This window comes from Aquarana catesbeiana, unplaced genomic scaffold (genome assembly GCF_042186555.1).
Source record: "Aquarana catesbeiana isolate 2022-GZ unplaced genomic scaffold, ASM4218655v1 unanchor72, whole genome shotgun sequence".
In the NCBI taxonomy this organism is placed as follows: domain Eukaryota; kingdom Metazoa; phylum Chordata; class Amphibia; order Anura; family Ranidae; genus Aquarana; species Aquarana catesbeiana.
The window spans coordinates 1-20,848 of record NW_027362731.1 but is presented as its reverse complement, the minus strand read 5'-3'; the positions used below and the strand labels follow the sequence as shown (position 1 = coordinate 20,848).

The following is a 20,848-nucleotide window of genomic DNA, read 5'->3' as shown; positions in this document are numbered from 1 at the left end:
TCCAACTCATACTTACCTGGCAGGGGAGATACCATGATCATGAAGGTGGTTCTCCCAGGGCGAGGCTCGGCCATTGCACTCCGGCTGTGCTGACCCCTGCGATTTCCTCAAATGCAGGAAACTCGACTGCATAATTTGTGGTAGTGGGGGACTGCGTTCGCGCTTTCCCCTGATTATTCCTGGTCAAAAGACAGCTTGACGAAATAAACTACGGGGCCTTTATCGTTTCTACAAGGTTTCCTCCAGCCACCTGTTCCTGTCTCAGGTGGGGTCTGTGCGGGGCCTTCTACGAGGGTTCAACGCGTCAGCCACTTGTCCTGCATCAAACCCATATCTGTATGCTGCATGCTTTCCCTATCCCTATGCTATGGGCTCGCCGCGGGCCTAGTTTCGCAGAACAAAGCTGCCTCGTGCCTGGATGCTTAGTCGCCGCCCCTCTATGCAAATATATGTGTGCTGCAGTGTAGCTTGGGAGCCTGGTTGTAAACCCCTTGCGTGCATAAAGACATTTTCAGAGGCTTCCCAGGAGGGCTACCAAAAAGGAACCAATACGCCTGACTGTTCACAGGGATAATGTGCCTTGCTGATGGAATAGCTGCGACTGAGGCTAGTTTGCCAGCAGGCACCCAGAAAGCCCCTCCATAACCTGGTGGAGGCGTGCCCCTGACCGGGGGGTGCTAGAGTGACGATTCCAACTCATACTTACCTGGCAGGGGAGATACCATGATCATGAAGGTGGTTCTCCCAGGGCGAGGCTCGGCCATTGCACTCCGGCTGTGCTGACCCCTGCGATTTCCTCAAATGCAGGAAACTCGACTGCATAATTTGTGGTAGTGGGGGACTGCGTTCGCGCTTTCCCCTGATTATTCCTGGTCAAAAGACAGCTTGACGAAAGAAACTACGGGGCCTTTATCGTTTCTACAAGGTTTCCTCCAGCCACCTGTTCCTGTCTCAGGTGGGGTCTGTGCGGGGCCTTCTACGAGGGTTCAACGCGTCAGCCACTTGTCCTGCATCAAACCCATATCTGTATGCTGCATGCTTTCCCTATCCCTATGCTATGGGCTCGCCGCGGGCCTAGTTTCGCAGAACAAAGCTGCCTCGTGCCTGGATGCTTAGTCGCCGCCCCTCTATGCAAATATATGTGTGCTGCAGTGTAGCTTGGGAGCCTGGTTGTAAACCCCTTGCGTGCATAAAGACATTTTCAGAGGCTTCCCAGGAGGGCTACCAAAAAGGAACCAATACGCCTGACTGTTCACAGGGATAATGTGCCTTGCTGATGGAATAGCTGCGACTGAGGCTAGTTTGCCAGCAGGCACCCAGAAAGCCCCTCCATAACCTGGTGGAGGCGTGCCCCTGACCGGGGGGTGCTAGAGTGACGATTCCAACTCATACTTACCTGGCAGGGGAGATACCATGATCATGAAGGTGGTTCTCCCAGGGCGAGGCTCGGCCATTGCACTCCGGCTGTGCTGACCCCTGCGATTTCCTCAAATGCAGGAAACTCGACTGCATAATTTGTGGTAGTGGGGGACTGCGTTCGCGCTTTCCCCTGATTATTCCTGGTCAAAAGACAGCTTGACGAAAGAAACTACGGGGCCTTTATCGTTTCTACAAGGTTTCCTCCAGCCACCTGTTCCTGTCTCAGGTGGGGTCTGTGCGGGGCCTTCTACGAGGGTTCAACGCGTCAGCCACTTGTCCTGCATCAAACCCATATCTGTATGCTGCATGCTTTCCCTATCCCTATGCTATGGGCTCGCCGCGGGCCTAGTTTCGCAGAACAAAGCTGCCTCGTGCCTGGATGCTTAGTCGCCGCCCCTCTATGCAAATATATGTGTGCTGCAGTGTAGCTTGGGAGCCTGGTTGTAAACCCCTTGCGTGCATAAAGACATTTTCAGAGGCTTCCCAGGAGGGCTACCAAAAAGGAACCAATACGCCTGACTGTTCACAGGGATAATGTGCCTTGCTGATGGAATAGCTGCGACTGAGGCTAGTTTGCCAGCAGGCACCCAGAAAGCCCCTCCATAACCTGGTGGAGGCGTGCCCCTGACCGGGGGGTGCTAGAGTGACGATTCCAACTCATACTTACCTGGCAGGGGAGATACCATGATCATGAAGGTGGTTCTCCCAGGGCGAGGCTCGGCCATTGCACTCCGGCTGTGCTGACCCCTGCGATTTCCTCAAATGCAGGAAACTCGACTGCATAATTTGTGGTAGTGGGGGACTGCGTTCGCGCTTTCCCCTGATTATTCCTGGTCAAAAGACAGCTTGACGAAAGAAACTACGGGGCCTTTATCGTTTCTACAAGGTTTCCTCCAGCCACCTGTTCCTGTCTCAGGTGGGGTCTGTGCGGGGCCTTCTACGAGGGTTCAACGCGTCAGCCACTTGTCCTGCATCAAACCCATATCTGTATGCTGCATGCTTTCCCTATCCCTATGCTATGGGCTCGCCGCGGGCCTAGTTTCGCAGAACAAAGCTGCCTCGTGCCTGGATGCTTAGTCGCCGCCCCTCTATGCAAATATATGTGTGCTGCAGTGTAGCTTGGGAGCCTGGTTGTAAACCCCTTGCGTGCATAAAGACATTTTCAGAGGCTTCCCAGGAGGGCTACCAAAAAGGAACCAATACGCCTGACTGTTCACAGGGATAATGTGCCTTGCTGATGGAATAGCTGCGACTGAGGCTAGTTTGCCAGCAGGCACCCAGAAAGCCCCTCCATAACCTGGTGGAGGCGTGCCCCTGACCGGGGGGTGCTAGAGTGACGATTCCAACTCATACTTACCTGGCAGGGGAGATACCATGATCATGAAGGTGGTTCTCCCAGGGCGAGGCTCGGCCATTGCACTCCGGCTGTGCTGACCCCTGCGATTTCCTCAAATGCAGGAAACTCGACTGCATAATTTGTGGTAGTGGGGGACTGCGTTCGCGCTTTCCCCTGATTATTCCTGGTCAAAAGACAGCTTGACGAAAGAAACTACGGGGCCTTTATCGTTTCTACAAGGTTTCCTCCAGCCACCTGTTCCTGTCTCAGGTGGGGTCTGTGCGGGGCCTTCTACGAGGGTTCAACGCGTCAGCCACTTGTCCTGCATCAAACCCATATCTGTATGCTGCATGCTTTCCCTATCCCTATGCTATGGGCTCGCCGCGGGCCTAGTTTCGCAGAACAAAGCTGCCTCGTGCCTGGATGCTTAGTCGCCGCCCCTCTATGCAAATATATGTGTGCTGCAGTGTAGCTTGGGAGCCTGGTTGTAAACCCCTTGCGTGCATAAAGACATTTTCAGAGGCTTCCCAGGAGGGCTACCAAAAAGGAACCAATACGCCTGACTGTTCACAGGGATAATGTGCCTTGCTGATGGAATAGCTGCGACTGAGGCTAGTTTGCCAGCAGGCACCCAGAAAGCCCCTCCATAACCTGGTGGAGGCGTGCCCCTGACCGGGGGGTGCTAGAGTGACGATTCCAACTCATACTTACCTGGCAGGGGAGATACCATGATCATGAAGGTGGTTCTCCCAGGGCGAGGCTCGGCCATTGCACTCCGGCTGTGCTGACCCCTGCGATTTCCTCAAATGCAGGAAACTCGACTGCATAATTTGTGGTAGTGGGGGACTGCGTTCGCGCTTTCCCCTGATTATTCCTGGTCAAAAGACAGCTTGACGAAAGAAACTACGGGGCCTTTATCGTTTCTACAAGGTTTCCTCCAGCCACCTGTTCCTGTCTCAGGTGGGGTCTGTGCGGGGCCTTCTACGAGGGTTCAACGCGTCAGCCACTTGTCCTGCATCAAACCCATATCTGTATGCTGCATGCTTTCCCTATCCCTATGCTATGGGCTCGCCGCGGGCCTAGTTTCGCAGAACAAAGCTGCCTCGTGCCTGGATGCTTAGTCGCCGCCCCTCTATGCAAATATATGTGTGCTGCAGTGTAGCTTGGGAGCCTGGTTGTAAACCCCTTGCGTGCATAAAGACATTTTCAGAGGCTTCCCAGGAGGGCTACCAAAAAGGAACCAATACGCCTGACTGTTCACAGGGATAATGTGCCTTGCTGATGGAATAGCTGCGACTGAGGCTAGTTTGCCAGCAGGCACCCAGAAAGCCCCTCCATAACCTGGTGGAGGCGTGCCCCTGACCGGGGGGTGCTAGAGTGACGATTCCAACTCATACTTACCTGGCAGGGGAGATACCATGATCATGAAGGTGGTTCTCCCAGGGCGAGGCTCGGCCATTGCACTCCGGCTGTGCTGACCCCTGCGATTTCCTCAAATGCAGGAAACTCGACTGCATAATTTGTGGTAGTGGGGGACTGCGTTCGCGCTTTCCCCTGATTATTCCTGGTCAAAAGACAGCTTGACGAAAGAAACTACGGGGCCTTTATCGTTTCTACAAGGTTTCCTCCAGCCACCTGTTCCTGTCTCAGGTGGGGTCTGTGCGGGGCCTTCTACGAGGGTTCAACGCGTCAGCCACTTGTCCTGCATCAAACCCATATCTGTATGCTGCATGCTTTCCCTATCCCTATGCTATGGGCTCGCCGCGGGCCTAGTTTCGCAGAACAAAGCTGCCTCGTGCCTGGATGCTTAGTCGCCGCCCCTCTATGCAAATATATGTGTGCTGCAGTGTAGCTTGGGAGCCTGGTTGTAAACCCCTTGCGTGCATAAAGACATTTTCAGAGGCTTCCCAGGAGGGCTACCAAAAAGGAACCAATACGCCTGACTGTTCACAGGGATAATGTGCCTTGCTGATGGAATAGCTGCGACTGAGGCTAGTTTGCCAGCAGGCACCCAGAAAGCCCCTCCATAACCTGGTGGAGGCGTGCCCCTGACCGGGGGGTGCTAGAGTGACGATTCCAACTCATACTTACCTGGCAGGGGAGATACCATGATCATGAAGGTGGTTCTCCCAGGGCGAGGCTCGGCCATTGCACTCCGGCTGTGCTGACCCCTGCGATTTCCTCAAATGCAGGAAACTCGACTGCATAATTTGTGGTAGTGGGGGACTGCGTTCGCGCTTTCCCCTGATTATTCCTGGTCAAAAGACAGCTTGACGAAAGAAACTACGGGGCCTTTATCGTTTCTACAAGGTTTCCTCCAGCCACCTGTTCCTGTCTCAGGTGGGGTCTGTGCGGGGCCTTCTACGAGGGTTCAACGCGTCAGCCACTTGTCCTGCATCAAACCCATATCTGTATGCTGCATGCTTTCCCTATCCCTATGCTATGGGCTCGCCGCGGGCCTAGTTTCGCAGAACAAAGCTGCCTCGTGCCTGGATGCTTAGTCGCCGCCCCTCTATGCAAATATATGTGTGCTGCAGTGTAGCTTGGGAGCCTGGTTGTAAACCCCTTGCGTGCATAAAGACATTTTCAGAGGCTTCCCAGGAGGGCTACCAAAAAGGAACCAATACGCCTGACTGTTCACAGGGATAATGTGCCTTGCTGATGGAATAGCTGCGACTGAGGCTAGTTTGCCAGCAGGCACCCAGAAAGCCCCTCCATAACCTGGTGGAGGCGTGCCCCTGACCGGGGGGTGCTAGAGTGACGATTCCAACTCATACTTACCTGGCAGGGGAGATACCATGATCATGAAGGTGGTTCTCCCAGGGCGAGGCTCGGCCATTGCACTCCGGCTGTGCTGACCCCTGCGATTTCCTCAAATGCAGGAAACTCGACTGCATAATTTGTGGTAGTGGGGGACTGCGTTCGCGCTTTCCCCTGATTATTCCTGGTCAAAAGACAGCTTGACGAAAGAAACTACGGGGCCTTTATCGTTTCTACAAGGTTTCCTCCAGCCACCTGTTCCTGTCTCAGGTGGGGTCTGTGCGGGGCCTTCTACGAGGGTTCAACGCGTCAGCCACTTGTCCTGCATCAAACCCATATCTGTATGCTGCATGCTTTCCCTATCCCTATGCTATGGGCTCGCCGCGGGCCTAGTTTCGCAGAACAAAGCTGCCTCGTGCCTGGATGCTTAGTCGCCGCCCCTCTATGCAAATATATGTGTGCTGCAGTGTAGCTTGGGAGCCTGGTTGTAAACCCCTTGCGTGCATAAAGACATTTTCAGAGGCTTCCCAGGAGGGCTACCAAAAAGGAACCAATACGCCTGACTGTTCACAGGGATAATGTGCCTTGCTGATGGAATAGCTGCGACTGAGGCTAGTTTGCCAGCAGGCACCCAGAAAGCCCCTCCATAACCTGGTGGAGGCGTGCCCCTGACCGGGGGGTGCTAGAGTGACGATTCCAACTCATACTTACCTGGCAGGGGAGATACCATGATCATGAAGGTGGTTCTCCCAGGGCGAGGCTCGGCCATTGCACTCCGGCTGTGCTGACCCCTGCGATTTCCTCAAATGCAGGAAACTCGACTGCATAATTTGTGGTAGTGGGGGACTGCGTTCGCGCTTTCCCCTGATTATTCCTGGTCAAAAGACAGCTTGACGAAAGAAACTACGGGGCCTTTATCGTTTCTACAAGGTTTCCTCCAGCCACCTGTTCCTGTCTCAGGTGGGGTCTGTGCGGGGCCTTCTACGAGGGTTCAACGCGTCAGCCACTTGTCCTGCATCAAACCCATATCTGTATGCTGCATGCTTTCCCTATCCCTATGCTATGGGCTCGCCGCGGGCCTAGTTTCGCAGAACAAAGCTGCCTCGTGCCTGGATGCTTAGTCGCCGCCCCTCTATGCAAATATATGTGTGCTGCAGTGTAGCTTGGGAGCCTGGTTGTAAACCCCTTGCGTGCATAAAGACATTTTCAGAGGCTTCCCAGGAGGGCTACCAAAAAGGAACCAATACGCCTGACTGTTCACAGGGATAATGTGCCTTGCTGATGGAATAGCTGCGACTGAGGCTAGTTTGCCAGCAGGCACCCAGAAAGCCCCTCCATAACCTGGTGGAGGCGTGCCCCTGACCGGGGGGTGCTAGAGTGACGATTCCAACTCATACTTACCTGGCAGGGGAGATACCATGATCATGAAGGTGGTTCTCCCAGGGCGAGGCTCGGCCATTGCACTCCGGCTGTGCTGACCCCTGCGATTTCCTCAAATGCAGGAAACTCGACTGCATAATTTGTGGTAGTGGGGGACTGCGTTCGCGCTTTCCCCTGATTATTCCTGGTCAAAAGACAGCTTGACGAAAGAAACTACGGGGCCTTTATCGTTTCTACAAGGTTTCCTCCAGCCACCTGTTCCTGTCTCAGGTGGGGTCTGTGCGGGGCCTTCTACGAGGGTTCAACGCGTCAGCCACTTGTCCTGCATCAAACCCATATCTGTATGCTGCATGCTTTCCCTATCCCTATGCTATGGGCTCGCCGCGGGCCTAGTTTCGCAGAACAAAGCTGCCTCGTGCCTGGATGCTTAGTCGCCGCCCCTCTATGCAAATATATGTGTGCTGCAGTGTAGCTTGGGAGCCTGGTTGTAAACCCCTTGCGTGCATAAAGACATTTTCAGAGGCTTCCCAGGAGGGCTACCAAAAAGGAACCAATACGCCTGACTGTTCACAGGGATAATGTGCCTTGCTGATGGAATAGCTGCGACTGAGGCTAGTTTGCCAGCAGGCACCCAGAAAGCCCCTCCATAACCTGGTGGAGGCGTGCCCCTGACCGGGGGGTGCTAGAGTGACGATTCCAACTCATACTTACCTGGCAGGGGAGATACCATGATCATGAAGGTGGTTCTCCCAGGGCGAGGCTCGGCCATTGCACTCCGGCTGTGCTGACCCCTGCGATTTCCTCAAATGCAGGAAACTCGACTGCATAATTTGTGGTAGTGGGGGACTGCGTTCGCGCTTTCCCCTGATTATTCCTGGTCAAAAGACAGCTTGACGAAAGAAACTACGGGGCCTTTATCGTTTCTACAAGGTTTCCTCCAGCCACCTGTTCCTGTCTCAGGTGGGGTCTGTGCGGGGCCTTCTACGAGGGTTCAACGCGTCAGCCACTTGTCCTGCATCAAACCCATATCTGTATGCTGCATGCTTTCCCTATCCCTATGCTATGGGCTCGCCGCGGGCCTAGTTTCGCAGAACAAAGCTGCCTCGTGCCTGGATGCTTAGTCGCCGCCCCTCTATGCAAATATATGTGTGCTGCAGTGTAGCTTGGGAGCCTGGTTGTAAACCCCTTGCGTGCATAAAGACATTTTCAGAGGCTTCCCAGGAGGGCTACCAAAAAGGAACCAATACGCCTGACTGTTCACAGGGATAATGTGCCTTGCTGATGGAATAGCTGCGACTGAGGCTAGTTTGCCAGCAGGCACCCAGAAAGCCCCTCCATAACCTGGTGGAGGCGTGCCCCTGACCGGGGGGTGCTAGAGTGACGATTCCAACTCATACTTACCTGGCAGGGGAGATACCATGATCATGAAGGTGGTTCTCCCAGGGCGAGGCTCGGCCATTGCACTCCGGCTGTGCTGACCCCTGCGATTTCCTCAAATGCAGGAAACTCGACTGCATAATTTGTGGTAGTGGGGGACTGCGTTCGCGCTTTCCCCTGATTATTCCTGGTCAAAAGACAGCTTGACGAAAGAAACTACGGGGCCTTTATCGTTTCTACAAGGTTTCCTCCAGCCACCTGTTCCTGTCTCAGGTGGGGTCTGTGCGGGGCCTTCTACGAGGGTTCAACGCGTCAGCCACTTGTCCTGCATCAAACCCATATCTGTATGCTGCATGCTTTCCCTATCCCTATGCTATGGGCTCGCCGCGGGCCTAGTTTCGCAGAACAAAGCTGCCTCGTGCCTGGATGCTTAGTCGCCGCCCCTCTATGCAAATATATGTGTGCTGCAGTGTAGCTTGGGAGCCTGGTTGTAAACCCCTTGCGTGCATAAAGACATTTTCAGAGGCTTCCCAGGAGGGCTACCAAAAAGGAACCAATACGCCTGACTGTTCACAGGGATAATGTGCCTTGCTGATGGAATAGCTGCGACTGAGGCTAGTTTGCCAGCAGGCACCCAGAAAGCCCCTCCATAACCTGGTGGAGGCGTGCCCCTGACCGGGGGGTGCTAGAGTGACGATTCCAACTCATACTTACCTGGCAGGGGAGATACCATGATCATGAAGGTGGTTCTCCCAGGGCGAGGCTCGGCCATTGCACTCCGGCTGTGCTGACCCCTGCGATTTCCTCAAATGCAGGAAACTCGACTGCATAATTTGTGGTAGTGGGGGACTGCGTTCGCGCTTTCCCCTGATTATTCCTGGTCAAAAGACAGCTTGACGAAAGAAACTACGGGGCCTTTATCGTTTCTACAAGGTTTCCTCCAGCCACCTGTTCCTGTCTCAGGTGGGGTCTGTGCGGGGCCTTCTACGAGGGTTCAACGCGTCAGCCACTTGTCCTGCATCAAACCCATATCTGTATGCTGCATGCTTTCCCTATCCCTATGCTATGGGCTCGCCGCGGGCCTAGTTTCGCAGAACAAAGCTGCCTCGTGCCTGGATGCTTAGTCGCCGCCCCTCTATGCAAATATATGTGTGCTGCAGTGTAGCTTGGGAGCCTGGTTGTAAACCCCTTGCGTGCATAAAGACATTTTCAGAGGCTTCCCAGGAGGGCTACCAAAAAGGAACCAATACGCCTGACTGTTCACAGGGATAATGTGCCTTGCTGATGGAATAGCTGCGACTGAGGCTAGTTTGCCAGCAGGCACCCAGAAAGCCCCTCCATAACCTGGTGGAGGCGTGCCCCTGACCGGGGGGTGCTAGAGTGACGATTCCAACTCATACTTACCTGGCAGGGGAGATACCATGATCATGAAGGTGGTTCTCCCAGGGCGAGGCTCGGCCATTGCACTCCGGCTGTGCTGACCCCTGCGATTTCCTCAAATGCAGGAAACTCGACTGCATAATTTGTGGTAGTGGGGGACTGCGTTCGCGCTTTCCCCTGATTATTCCTGGTCAAAAGACAGCTTGACGAAAGAAACTACGGGGCCTTTATCGTTTCTACAAGGTTTCCTCCAGCCACCTGTTCCTGTCTCAGGTGGGGTCTGTGCGGGGCCTTCTACGAGGGTTCAACGCGTCAGCCACTTGTCCTGCATCAAACCCATATCTGTATGCTGCATGCTTTCCCTATCCCTATGCTATGGGCTCGCCGCGGGCCTAGTTTCGCAGAACAAAGCTGCCTCGTGCCTGGATGCTTAGTCGCCGCCCCTCTATGCAAATATATGTGTGCTGCAGTGTAGCTTGGGAGCCTGGTTGTAAACCCCTTGCGTGCATAAAGACATTTTCAGAGGCTTCCCAGGAGGGCTACCAAAAAGGAACCAATACGCCTGACTGTTCACAGGGATAATGTGCCTTGCTGATGGAATAGCTGCGACTGAGGCTAGTTTGCCAGCAGGCACCCAGAAAGCCCCTCCATAACCTGGTGGAGGCGTGCCCCTGACCGGGGGGTGCTAGAGTGACGATTCCAACTCATACTTACCTGGCAGGGGAGATACCATGATCATGAAGGTGGTTCTCCCAGGGCGAGGCTCGGCCATTGCACTCCGGCTGTGCTGACCCCTGCGATTTCCTCAAATGCAGGAAACTCGACTGCATAATTTGTGGTAGTGGGGGACTGCGTTCGCGCTTTCCCCTGATTATTCCTGGTCAAAAGACAGCTTGACGAAAGAAACTACGGGGCCTTTATCGTTTCTACAAGGTTTCCTCCAGCCACCTGTTCCTGTCTCAGGTGGGGTCTGTGCGGGGCCTTCTACGAGGGTTCAACGCGTCAGCCACTTGTCCTGCATCAAACCCATATCTGTATGCTGCATGCTTTCCCTATCCCTATGCTATGGGCTCGCCGCGGGCCTAGTTTCGCAGAACAAAGCTGCCTCGTGCCTGGATGCTTAGTCGCCGCCCCTCTATGCAAATATATGTGTGCTGCAGTGTAGCTTGGGAGCCTGGTTGTAAACCCCTTGCGTGCATAAAGACATTTTCAGAGGCTTCCCAGGAGGGCTACCAAAAAGGAACCAATACGCCTGACTGTTCACAGGGATAATGTGCCTTGCTGATGGAATAGCTGCGACTGAGGCTAGTTTGCCAGCAGGCACCCAGAAAGCCCCTCCATAACCTGGTGGAGGCGTGCCCCTGACCGGGGGGTGCTAGAGTGACGATTCCAACTCATACTTACCTGGCAGGGGAGATACCATGATCATGAAGGTGGTTCTCCCAGGGCGAGGCTCGGCCATTGCACTCCGGCTGTGCTGACCCCTGCGATTTCCTCAAATGCAGGAAACTCGACTGCATAATTTGTGGTAGTGGGGGACTGCGTTCGCGCTTTCCCCTGATTATTCCTGGTCAAAAGACAGCTTGACGAAAGAAACTACGGGGCCTTTATCGTTTCTACAAGGTTTCCTCCAGCCACCTGTTCCTGTCTCAGGTGGGGTCTGTGCGGGGCCTTCTACGAGGGTTCAACGCGTCAGCCACTTGTCCTGCATCAAACCCATATCTGTATGCTGCATGCTTTCCCTATCCCTATGCTATGGGCTCGCCGCGGGCCTAGTTTCGCAGAACAAAGCTGCCTCGTGCCTGGATGCTTAGTCGCCGCCCCTCTATGCAAATATATGTGTGCTGCAGTGTAGCTTGGGAGCCTGGTTGTAAACCCCTTGCGTGCATAAAGACATTTTCAGAGGCTTCCCAGGAGGGCTACCAAAAAGGAACCAATACGCCTGACTGTTCACAGGGATAATGTGCCTTGCTGATGGAATAGCTGCGACTGAGGCTAGTTTGCCAGCAGGCACCCAGAAAGCCCCTCCATAACCTGGTGGAGGCGTGCCCCTGACCGGGGGGTGCTAGAGTGACGATTCCAACTCATACTTACCTGGCAGGGGAGATACCATGATCATGAAGGTGGTTCTCCCAGGGCGAGGCTCGGCCATTGCACTCCGGCTGTGCTGACCCCTGCGATTTCCTCAAATGCAGGAAACTCGACTGCATAATTTGTGGTAGTGGGGGACTGCGTTCGCGCTTTCCCCTGATTATTCCTGGTCAAAAGACAGCTTGACGAAAGAAACTACGGGGCCTTTATCGTTTCTACAAGGTTTCCTCCAGCCACCTGTTCCTGTCTCAGGTGGGGTCTGTGCGGGGCCTTCTACGAGGGTTCAACGCGTCAGCCACTTGTCCTGCATCAAACCCATATCTGTATGCTGCATGCTTTCCCTATCCCTATGCTATGGGCTCGCCGCGGGCCTAGTTTCGCAGAACAAAGCTGCCTCGTGCCTGGATGCTTAGTCGCCGCCCCTCTATGCAAATATATGTGTGCTGCAGTGTAGCTTGGGAGCCTGGTTGTAAACCCCTTGCGTGCATAAAGACATTTTCAGAGGCTTCCCAGGAGGGCTACCAAAAAGGAACCAATACGCCTGACTGTTCACAGGGATAATGTGCCTTGCTGATGGAATAGCTGCGACTGAGGCTAGTTTGCCAGCAGGCACCCAGAAAGCCCCTCCATAACCTGGTGGAGGCGTGCCCCTGACCGGGGGGTGCTAGAGTGACGATTCCAACTCATACTTACCTGGCAGGGGAGATACCATGATCATGAAGGTGGTTCTCCCAGGGCGAGGCTCGGCCATTGCACTCCGGCTGTGCTGACCCCTGCGATTTCCTCAAATGCAGGAAACTCGACTGCATAATTTGTGGTAGTGGGGGACTGCGTTCGCGCTTTCCCCTGATTATTCCTGGTCAAAAGACAGCTTGACGAAAGAAACTACGGGGCCTTTATCGTTTCTACAAGGTTTCCTCCAGCCACCTGTTCCTGTCTCAGGTGGGGTCTGTGCGGGGCCTTCTACGAGGGTTCAACGCGTCAGCCACTTGTCCTGCATCAAACCCATATCTGTATGCTGCATGCTTTCCCTATCCCTATGCTATGGGCTCGCCGCGGGCCTAGTTTCGCAGAACAAAGCTGCCTCGTGCCTGGATGCTTAGTCGCCGCCCCTCTATGCAAATATATGTGTGCTGCAGTGTAGCTTGGGAGCCTGGTTGTAAACCCCTTGCGTGCATAAAGACATTTTCAGAGGCTTCCCAGGAGGGCTACCAAAAAGGAACCAATACGCCTGACTGTTCACAGGGATAATGTGCCTTGCTGATGGAATAGCTGCGACTGAGGCTAGTTTGCCAGCAGGCACCCAGAAAGCCCCTCCATAACCTGGTGGAGGCGTGCCCCTGACCGGGGGGTGCTAGAGTGACGATTCCAACTCATACTTACCTGGCAGGGGAGATACCATGATCATGAAGGTGGTTCTCCCAGGGCGAGGCTCGGCCATTGCACTCCGGCTGTGCTGACCCCTGCGATTTCCTCAAATGCAGGAAACTCGACTGCATAATTTGTGGTAGTGGGGGACTGCGTTCGCGCTTTCCCCTGATTATTCCTGGTCAAAAGACAGCTTGACGAAAGAAACTACGGGGCCTTTATCGTTTCTACAAGGTTTCCTCCAGCCACCTGTTCCTGTCTCAGGTGGGGTCTGTGCGGGGCCTTCTACGAGGGTTCAACGCGTCAGCCACTTGTCCTGCATCAAACCCATATCTGTATGCTGCATGCTTTCCCTATCCCTATGCTATGGGCTCGCCGCGGGCCTAGTTTCGCAGAACAAAGCTGCCTCGTGCCTGGATGCTTAGTCGCCGCCCCTCTATGCAAATATATGTGTGCTGCAGTGTAGCTTGGGAGCCTGGTTGTAAACCCCTTGCGTGCATAAAGACATTTTCAGAGGCTTCCCAGGAGGGCTACCAAAAAGGAACCAATACGCCTGACTGTTCACAGGGATAATGTGCCTTGCTGATGGAATAGCTGCGACTGAGGCTAGTTTGCCAGCAGGCACCCAGAAAGCCCCTCCATAACCTGGTGGAGGCGTGCCCCTGACCGGGGGGTGCTAGAGTGACGATTCCAACTCATACTTACCTGGCAGGGGAGATACCATGATCATGAAGGTGGTTCTCCCAGGGCGAGGCTCGGCCATTGCACTCCGGCTGTGCTGACCCCTGCGATTTCCTCAAATGCAGGAAACTCGACTGCATAATTTGTGGTAGTGGGGGACTGCGTTCGCGCTTTCCCCTGATTATTCCTGGTCAAAAGACAGCTTGACGAAAGAAACTACGGGGCCTTTATCGTTTCTACAAGGTTTCCTCCAGCCACCTGTTCCTGTCTCAGGTGGGGTCTGTGCGGGGCCTTCTACGAGGGTTCAACGCGTCAGCCACTTGTCCTGCATCAAACCCATATCTGTATGCTGCATGCTTTCCCTATCCCTATGCTATGGGCTCGCCGCGGGCCTAGTTTCGCAGAACAAAGCTGCCTCGTGCCTGGATGCTTAGTCGCCGCCCCTCTATGCAAATATATGTGTGCTGCAGTGTAGCTTGGGAGCCTGGTTGTAAACCCCTTGCGTGCATAAAGACATTTTCAGAGGCTTCCCAGGAGGGCTACCAAAAAGGAACCAATACGCCTGACTGTTCACAGGGATAATGTGCCTTGCTGATGGAATAGCTGCGACTGAGGCTAGTTTGCCAGCAGGCACCCAGAAAGCCCCTCCATAACCTGGTGGAGGCGTGCCCCTGACCGGGGGGTGCTAGAGTGACGATTCCAACTCATACTTACCTGGCAGGGGAGATACCATGATCATGAAGGTGGTTCTCCCAGGGCGAGGCTCGGCCATTGCACTCCGGCTGTGCTGACCCCTGCGATTTCCTCAAATGCAGGAAACTCGACTGCATAATTTGTGGTAGTGGGGGACTGCGTTCGCGCTTTCCCCTGATTATTCCCTGGTCAAAAGACAGCTTGACGAAAGAAACTACGGGGCCTTTATCGTTTCTACAAGGTTTCCTCCAGCCACCTGTTCCTGTCTCAGGTGGGGTCTGTGCGGGGCCTTCTACGAGGGTTCAACGCGTCAGCCACTTGTCCTGCATCAAACCCATATCTGTATGCTGCATGCTTTCCCTATCCCTATGCTATGGGCTCGCCGCGGGCCTAGTTTCGCAGAACAAAGCTGCCTCGTGCCTGGATGCTTAGTCGCCGCCCCTCTATGCAAATATATGTGTGCTGCAGTGTAGCTTGGGAGCCTGGTTGTAAACCCCTTGCGTGCATAAAGACATTTTCAGAGGCTTCCCAGGAGGGCTACCAAAAAGGAACCAATACGCCTGACTGTTCACAGGGATAATGTGCCTTGCTGATGGAATAGCTGCGACTGAGGCTAGTTTGCCAGCAGGCACCCAGAAAGCCCCTCCATAACCTGGTGGAGGCGTGCCCCTGACCGGGGGGTGCAGAGTGACGATTCCAACTCATACTTACCTGGCAGGGGAGATACCATGATCATGAAGGTGGTTCTCCCAGGGCGAGGCTCGGCCATTGCACTCCGGCTGTGCTGACCCCTGCGATTTCCTCAAATGCAGGAAACTCGACTGCATAATTTGTGGTAGTGGGGGACTGCGTTCGCGCTTTCCCCTGATTATTCCTGGTCAAAAGACAGCTTGACGAAAGAAACTACGGGGCCTTTATCGTTTCTACAAGGTTTCCTCCAGCCACCTGTTCCTGTCTCAGGTGGGGTCTGTGCGGGGCCTTCTACGAGGGTTCAACGCGTCAGCCACTTGTCCTGCATCAAACCCATATCTGTATGCTGCATGCTTTCCCTATCCCTATGCTATGGGCTCGCCGCGGGCCTAGTTTCGCAGAACAAAGCTGCCTCGTGCCTGGATGCTTAGTCGCCGCCCCTCTATGCAAATATATGTGTGCTGCAGTGTAGCTTGGGAGCCTGGTTGTAAACCCCTTGCGTGCATAAAGACATTTTCAGAGGCTTCCCAGGAGGGCTACCAAAAAGGAACCAATACGCCTGACTGTTCACAGGGATAATGTGCCTTGCTGATGGAATAGCTGCGACTGAGGCTAGTTTGCCAGCAGGCACCAGAAAGCCCCTCCATAACCTGGTGGAGGCGTGCCCCTGACCGGGGGGTGCTAGAGTGACGATTCCAACTCATACTTACCTGGCAGGGGAGATACCATGATCATGAAGGTGGTTCTCCCAGGGCGAGGCTCGGCCATTGCACTCCGGCTGTGCTGACCCCTGCGATTTCCTCAAATGCAGGAAACTCGACTGCATAATTTGTGGTAGTGGGGGACTGCGTTCGCGCTTTCCCCTGATTATTCCTGGTCAAAAGACAGCTTGACGAAAGAAACTACGGGGCCTTTATCGTTTCTACAAGGTTTCCTCCAGCCACCTGTTCCTGTCTCAGGTGGGGTCTGTGCGGGGCCTTCTACGAGGGTTCAACGCGTCAGCCACTTGTCCTGCATCAAACCCATATCTGTATGCTGCATGCTTTCCCTATCCCTATGCTATGGGCTCGCCGCGGGCCTAGTTTCGCAGAACAAAGCTGCCTCGTGCCTGGATGCTTAGTCGCCGCCCCTCTATGCAAATATATGTGTGCTGCAGTGTAGCTTGGGAGCCTGGTTGTAAACCCCTTGCGTGCATAAAGACATTTTCAGAGGCTTCCCAGGAGGGCTACCAAAAAGGAACCAATACGCCTGACTGTTCACAGGGATAATGTGCCTTGCTGATGGAATAGCTGCGACTGAGGCTAGTTTGCCAGCAGGCACCCAGAAAGCCCCTCCATAACCTGGTGGAGGCGTGCCCCTGACCGGGGGGTGCTAGAGTGACGATTCCAACTCATACTTACCTGGCAGGGGAGATACCATGATCATGAAGGTGGTTCTCCCAGGGCGAGGCTCGGCCATTGCACTCCGGCTGTGCTGACCCCTGCGATTTCCTCAAATGCAGGAAACTCGACTGCATAATTTGTGGTAGTGGGGGGACTGCGTTCGCGCTTTCCCCTGATTATTCCTGGTCAAAAGACAGCTTGACGAAAGAAACTACGGGGCCTTTATCGTTTCTACAAGGTTTCCTCCAGCCACCTGTTCCTGTCTCAGGTGGGGTCTGTGCGGGGCCTTCTACGAGGGTTCAACGCGTCAGCCACTTGTCCTGCATCAAACCATATCTGTATGCTGCATGCTTTCCCTATCCCTATGCTATGGGCTCGCCGCGGGCCTAGTTTCGCAGAACAAAGCTGCCTCGTGCCTGGATGCTTAGTCGCCGCCCCTCTATGCAAATATATGTGTGCTGCAGTGTAGCTTGGGAGCCTGGTTGTAAACCCCTTGCGTGCATAAAGACATTTTCAGAGGCTTCCCAGGAGGGCTACCAAAAAGGAACCAATACGCCTGACTGTTCACAGGGATAATGTGCCTTGCTGATGGAATAGCTGCGACTGAGGCTAGTTTGCCAGCAGGCACCCAGAAAGCCCCTCCATAACCTGGTGGAGGCGTGCCCCTGACCGGGGGGTGCTAGAGTGACGATTCCAACTCATACTTACCTGGCAGGGGAGATACCATGATCATGAAGGTGGTTCTCCCAGGGCGAGGCTCGGCCATTGCACTCCGGCTGTGCTGACCCCTGCGATTTCCTCAAATGCAGGAAACTCGACTGCATAATTTGTGGTAGTGGGGGACTGCGTTCGCGCTTTCCCCTGATTATTCCTGGTCAAAAGACAGCTTGACGAAAGAAACTACGGGGCCTTTATCGTTTCTACAAGGTTTCCTCCAGCCACCTGTTCCTGTCTCAGGTGGGGTCTGTGCGGGGCCTTCTACGAGGGTTCAACGCGTCAGCCACTTGTCCTGCATCAAACCCATATCTGTATGCTGCATGCTTTCCCTATCCCTATGCTATGGGCTCGCCGCGGGCCTAGTTTCGCAGAACAAAGCTGCCTCGTGCCTGGATGCTTAGTCGCCGCCCCTCTATGCAAATATATGTGTGCTGCAGTGTAGCTTGGGAGCCTGGTTGTAAACCCCTTGCGTGCATAAAGACATTTTCAGAGGCTTCCCAGGAGGGCTACCAAAAAGGAACCAATACGCCTGACTGTTCACAGGGATAATGTGCCTTGCTGATGGAATAGCTGCGACTGAGGCTAGTTTGCCAGCAGGCACCCAGAAAGCCCCTCCATAACCTGGTGGAGGCGTGCCCCTGACCGGGGGGTGCTAGAGTGACGATTCCAACTCATACTTACCTGGCAGGGGAGATACCATGATCATGAAGGTGGTTCTCCCAGGGCGAGGCTCGGCCATTGCACTCCGGCTGTGCTGACCCCTGCGATTTCCTCAAATGCAGGAAACTCGACTGCATAATTTGTGGTAGTGGGGGACTGCGTTCGCGCTTTCCCCTGATTATTCCTGGTCAAAAGACAGCTTGACGAAAGAAACTACGGGGCCTTTATCGTTTCTACAAGGTTTCCTCCAGCCACCTGTTCCTGTCTCAGGTGGGGTCTGTGCGGGGCCTTCTACGAGGGTTCAACGCGTCAGCCACTTGTCCTGCATCAAACCCATATCTGTATGCTGCATGCTTTCCCTATCCCTATGCTATGGGCTCGCCGCGGGCCTAGTTTCGCAGAACAAAGCTGCCTCGTGCCTGGATGCTTAGTCGCCGCCCCTCTATGCAAATATATGTGTGCTGCAGTGTAGCTTGGGAGCCTGGTTGTAAACCCCTTGCGTGCATAAAGACATTTTCAGAGGCTTCCCAGGAGGGCTACCAAAAAGGAACCAATACGCCTGACTGTTCACAGGGATAATGTGCCTTGCTGATGGAATAGCTGCGACTGAGGCTAGTTTGCCAGCAGGCACCCAGAAAGCCCCTCCATAACCTGGTGGAGGCGTGCCCCTGACCGGGGGGTGCTAGAGTGACGATTCCAACTCATACTTACCTGGCAGGGGAGATACCATGATCATGAAGGTGGTTCTCCCAGGGCGAGGCTCGGCCATTGCACTCCGGCTGTGCTGACCCCTGCGATTTCCTCAAATGCAGGAAACTCGACTGCATAATTTGTGGTAGTGGGGGACTGCGTTCGCGCTTTCCCCTGATTATTCCTGGTCAAAAGACAGCTTGACGAAAGAAACTACGGGGCCTTTATCGTTTCTACAAGGTTTCCTCCAGCCACCTGTTCCTGTCTCAGGTGGGGTCTGTGCGGGGCCTTCTACGAGGGTTCAACGCGTCAGCCACTTGTCCTGCATCAAACCCATATCTGTATGCTGCATGCTTTCCCTATCCCTATGCTATGGGCTCGCCGCGGGCCTAGTTTCGCAGAACAAAGCTGCCTCGTGCCTGGATGCTTAGTCGCCGCCCCTCTATGCAAATATATGTGTGCTGCAGTGTAGCTTGGGAGCCTGGTTGTAAACCCCTTGCGTGCATAAAGACATTTTCAGAGGCTTCCCAGGAGGGCTACCAAAAAGGAACCAATACGCCTGACTGTTCACAGGGATAATGTGCCTTGCTGATGGAATAGCTGCGACTGAGGCTAGTTTGCCAGCAGGCACCCAGAAAGCCCCTCCATAACCTGGTGGAGGCGTGCCCCTGACCGGGGGGGTGCTAGAGTGACGATTCCAACTCATACTTACCTGGCAGGGGAGATACCATGATCATGAAGGTGGTTCTCCCAGGGCGAGGCTCGGCCATTGCACTCCGGCTGTGCTGACCCCTGCGATTTCCTCAAATGCAGGAAACTCGACTGCATAATTTGTGGTAGTGGGGGACTGCGTTCGCGCTTTCCCCTGATTATTCCTGGTCAAAAGACAGCTTGACGAAAGAAACTACGGGGCCTTTATCGTTTCTACAAGGTTTCCTCCAGCCACCTGTTCCTGTCTCAGGTGGGGTCTGTGCGGGGCCCTTCTACGAGGGTTCAACGCGTCAGCCACTTGTCCTGCATCAAACCCATATCTGTATGCTGCATGCTTTCCCTATCCCTATGCTATGGGCTCGCCGCGGGCCTAGTTTCGCAGAACAAAGCTGCCTCGTGCCTGGATGCTTAGTCGCCGCCCCTCTATGCAAATATATGTGTGCTGCAGTGTAGCTTGGGAGCCTGGTTGTAAACCCCTTGCGTGCATAAAGACATTTTCAGAGGCTTCCCAGGAGGGCTACCAAAAAGGAACCAATACGCCTGACTGTTCACAGGGATAATGTGCCTTGCTGATGGAATAGCTGCGACTGAGGCTAGTTTGCCAGCAGGCACCCAGAAAGCCCCTCCATAACCTGGTGGAGGCGTGCCCCTGACCGGGGGGTGCTAGAGTGACGATTCCAACTCATACTTACCTGGCAGGGGAGATACCATGATCATGAAGGTGGTTCTCCCAGGGCGAGGCTCGGCCATTGCACTCCGGCTGTGCTGACCCCTGCGATTTCCTCAAATGCAGGAAACTCGACTGCATAATTTGTGGTAGTGGGGGACTGCGTTCGCGCTTTCCCCTGATTATTCCTGGTCAAAAGACAGCTTGACGAAAGAAACTACGGGGCCTTTATCGTTTCTACAAGGTTTCCTCCAGCCACCTGTTCCTGTCTCAGGTGGGGTCTGTGCGGGGCCTTCTACGAGGGTTCAACGCGTCAGCCACTTGTCCTGCATCAAACCCATATCTGTATGCTGCATGCTTTCCCTATCCCTATGCTATGGGCTCGCCGCGGGCCTAGTTTCGCAGAACAAAGCTGCCTCGTGCCTGGATGCTTAGTCGCCGCCCCTCTATGCAAATATATGTGTGCTGCAGTGTAGCTTGGGAGCCTGGTTGTAAACCCCTTGCGTGCATAAAGACATTTTCAGAGGCTTCCCAGGAGGGCTACCAAAAAGGAACCAATACGCCTGACTGTTCACAGGGATAATGTGCCTTGCTGATGGAATAGCTGCGACTGAGGCTAGTTTGCCAGCAGGCACCCAGAAAGCCCCTCCATAACCTGGTGGAGGCGTGCCCCTGACCGGGGGGTGCTAGAGTGACGATTCCAACTCATACTTACCTGGCAGGGGAGATACCATGATCATGAAGGTGGTTCTCCCAGGGCGAGGCTCGGCCATTGCACTCCGGCTGTGCTGACCCCTGCGATTTCCTCAAATGCAGGAAACTCGACTGCATAATTTGTGGTAGTGG

General features: G+C 54.3%; 30 non-coding genes and 1 pseudogene across 30 annotated transcripts; all 31 read left to right on the top strand.

Moving 5' to 3' along the window:
- Window positions 1–8: 8 nt before the first annotated feature.
- LOC141122652 (U1 spliceosomal RNA) lies at window positions 9–172 on the top strand. The gene has a single exon (XR_012240660.1). It is a non-coding gene; the product is annotated as a U1 spliceosomal RNA (small nuclear RNA).
- Window positions 173–698: 526 nt separating this feature from the next.
- LOC141122651 (U1 spliceosomal RNA) lies at window positions 699–862 on the top strand. Its single transcript, XR_012240659.1, has one exon. It is a non-coding gene; the product is annotated as a U1 spliceosomal RNA (small nuclear RNA).
- Window positions 863–1,388: 526 nt separating this feature from the next.
- LOC141122650 (U1 spliceosomal RNA) lies at window positions 1,389–1,552 on the top strand. Its single transcript, XR_012240658.1, has one exon. It is a non-coding gene; the product is annotated as a U1 spliceosomal RNA (small nuclear RNA).
- Window positions 1,553–2,078: 526 nt separating this feature from the next.
- On the top strand, window positions 2,079–2,242 carry LOC141122649 (U1 spliceosomal RNA). The gene has a single exon (XR_012240657.1). It is a non-coding gene; the product is annotated as a U1 spliceosomal RNA (small nuclear RNA).
- A 526-nt stretch (window positions 2,243–2,768) lies between these two features.
- LOC141122648 (U1 spliceosomal RNA) lies at window positions 2,769–2,932 on the top strand. The gene has a single exon (XR_012240656.1). It is a non-coding gene; the product is annotated as a U1 spliceosomal RNA (small nuclear RNA).
- Window positions 2,933–3,458: 526 nt separating this feature from the next.
- Window positions 3,459–3,622, top strand: LOC141122646 (U1 spliceosomal RNA). The gene has a single exon (XR_012240654.1). It is a non-coding gene; the product is annotated as a U1 spliceosomal RNA (small nuclear RNA).
- A 526-nt stretch (window positions 3,623–4,148) lies between these two features.
- Window positions 4,149–4,312, top strand: LOC141122645 (U1 spliceosomal RNA). Its single transcript, XR_012240653.1, has one exon. It is a non-coding gene; the product is annotated as a U1 spliceosomal RNA (small nuclear RNA).
- A 526-nt stretch (window positions 4,313–4,838) lies between these two features.
- LOC141122644 (U1 spliceosomal RNA) lies at window positions 4,839–5,002 on the top strand. The gene has a single exon (XR_012240652.1). It is a non-coding gene; the product is annotated as a U1 spliceosomal RNA (small nuclear RNA).
- Window positions 5,003–5,528: 526 nt separating this feature from the next.
- LOC141122643 (U1 spliceosomal RNA) lies at window positions 5,529–5,692 on the top strand. Its single transcript, XR_012240651.1, has one exon. It is a non-coding gene; the product is annotated as a U1 spliceosomal RNA (small nuclear RNA).
- A 526-nt stretch (window positions 5,693–6,218) lies between these two features.
- Window positions 6,219–6,382, top strand: LOC141122641 (U1 spliceosomal RNA). Its single transcript, XR_012240650.1, has one exon. It is a non-coding gene; the product is annotated as a U1 spliceosomal RNA (small nuclear RNA).
- Window positions 6,383–6,908: 526 nt separating this feature from the next.
- LOC141122640 (U1 spliceosomal RNA) lies at window positions 6,909–7,072 on the top strand. Its single transcript, XR_012240649.1, has one exon. It is a non-coding gene; the product is annotated as a U1 spliceosomal RNA (small nuclear RNA).
- Window positions 7,073–7,598: 526 nt separating this feature from the next.
- LOC141122639 (U1 spliceosomal RNA) lies at window positions 7,599–7,762 on the top strand. Its single transcript, XR_012240648.1, has one exon. It is a non-coding gene; the product is annotated as a U1 spliceosomal RNA (small nuclear RNA).
- A 526-nt stretch (window positions 7,763–8,288) lies between these two features.
- LOC141122638 (U1 spliceosomal RNA) lies at window positions 8,289–8,452 on the top strand. The gene has a single exon (XR_012240647.1). It is a non-coding gene; the product is annotated as a U1 spliceosomal RNA (small nuclear RNA).
- A 526-nt stretch (window positions 8,453–8,978) lies between these two features.
- LOC141122637 (U1 spliceosomal RNA) lies at window positions 8,979–9,142 on the top strand. Its single transcript, XR_012240646.1, has one exon. It is a non-coding gene; the product is annotated as a U1 spliceosomal RNA (small nuclear RNA).
- A 526-nt stretch (window positions 9,143–9,668) lies between these two features.
- LOC141122636 (U1 spliceosomal RNA) lies at window positions 9,669–9,832 on the top strand. The gene has a single exon (XR_012240645.1). It is a non-coding gene; the product is annotated as a U1 spliceosomal RNA (small nuclear RNA).
- Window positions 9,833–10,358: 526 nt separating this feature from the next.
- On the top strand, window positions 10,359–10,522 carry LOC141122634 (U1 spliceosomal RNA). The gene has a single exon (XR_012240643.1). It is a non-coding gene; the product is annotated as a U1 spliceosomal RNA (small nuclear RNA).
- Window positions 10,523–11,048: 526 nt separating this feature from the next.
- LOC141122633 (U1 spliceosomal RNA) lies at window positions 11,049–11,212 on the top strand. The gene has a single exon (XR_012240642.1). It is a non-coding gene; the product is annotated as a U1 spliceosomal RNA (small nuclear RNA).
- A 526-nt stretch (window positions 11,213–11,738) lies between these two features.
- LOC141122632 (U1 spliceosomal RNA) lies at window positions 11,739–11,902 on the top strand. Its single transcript, XR_012240641.1, has one exon. It is a non-coding gene; the product is annotated as a U1 spliceosomal RNA (small nuclear RNA).
- Window positions 11,903–12,428: 526 nt separating this feature from the next.
- LOC141122631 (U1 spliceosomal RNA) lies at window positions 12,429–12,592 on the top strand. The gene has a single exon (XR_012240640.1). It is a non-coding gene; the product is annotated as a U1 spliceosomal RNA (small nuclear RNA).
- Window positions 12,593–13,118: 526 nt separating this feature from the next.
- On the top strand, window positions 13,119–13,282 carry LOC141122630 (U1 spliceosomal RNA). The gene has a single exon (XR_012240639.1). It is a non-coding gene; the product is annotated as a U1 spliceosomal RNA (small nuclear RNA).
- Window positions 13,283–13,808: 526 nt separating this feature from the next.
- On the top strand, window positions 13,809–13,972 carry LOC141122629 (U1 spliceosomal RNA). The gene has a single exon (XR_012240638.1). It is a non-coding gene; the product is annotated as a U1 spliceosomal RNA (small nuclear RNA).
- A 526-nt stretch (window positions 13,973–14,498) lies between these two features.
- LOC141122628 (U1 spliceosomal RNA) lies at window positions 14,499–14,662 on the top strand. Its single transcript, XR_012240637.1, has one exon. It is a non-coding gene; the product is annotated as a U1 spliceosomal RNA (small nuclear RNA).
- Window positions 14,663–15,188: 526 nt separating this feature from the next.
- LOC141122627 (U1 spliceosomal RNA) lies at window positions 15,189–15,352 on the top strand. Its single transcript, XR_012240636.1, has one exon. It is a non-coding gene; the product is annotated as a U1 spliceosomal RNA (small nuclear RNA).
- Window positions 15,353–15,877: 525 nt separating this feature from the next.
- LOC141122625 (U1 spliceosomal RNA) lies at window positions 15,878–16,041 on the top strand. Its single transcript, XR_012240635.1, has one exon. It is a non-coding gene; the product is annotated as a U1 spliceosomal RNA (small nuclear RNA).
- A 526-nt stretch (window positions 16,042–16,567) lies between these two features.
- On the top strand, window positions 16,568–16,732 carry LOC141122615 (U1 spliceosomal RNA). Its single transcript, XR_012240626.1, has one exon. It is a non-coding gene; the product is annotated as a U1 spliceosomal RNA (small nuclear RNA).
- Window positions 16,733–17,257: 525 nt separating this feature from the next.
- Window positions 17,258–17,421, top strand: LOC141122621 (U1 spliceosomal RNA). Its single transcript, XR_012240632.1, has one exon. It is a non-coding gene; the product is annotated as a U1 spliceosomal RNA (small nuclear RNA).
- A 526-nt stretch (window positions 17,422–17,947) lies between these two features.
- Window positions 17,948–18,111, top strand: LOC141122670 (U1 spliceosomal RNA). The gene has a single exon (XR_012240677.1). It is a non-coding gene; the product is annotated as a U1 spliceosomal RNA (small nuclear RNA).
- Window positions 18,112–18,637: 526 nt separating this feature from the next.
- On the top strand, window positions 18,638–18,801 carry LOC141122658 (U1 spliceosomal RNA). Its single transcript, XR_012240666.1, has one exon. It is a non-coding gene; the product is annotated as a U1 spliceosomal RNA (small nuclear RNA).
- A 527-nt stretch (window positions 18,802–19,328) lies between these two features.
- On the top strand, window positions 19,329–19,492 carry LOC141122647 (U1 spliceosomal RNA). Its single transcript, XR_012240655.1, has one exon. It is a non-coding gene; the product is annotated as a U1 spliceosomal RNA (small nuclear RNA).
- Window positions 19,493–20,019: 527 nt separating this feature from the next.
- On the top strand, window positions 20,020–20,183 carry LOC141122635 (U1 spliceosomal RNA). The gene has a single exon (XR_012240644.1). It is a non-coding gene; the product is annotated as a U1 spliceosomal RNA (small nuclear RNA).
- Window positions 20,184–20,709: 526 nt separating this feature from the next.
- Window positions 20,710–20,848, top strand: LOC141122624 (U1 spliceosomal RNA; annotated as a pseudogene; the record flags this gene model as incomplete).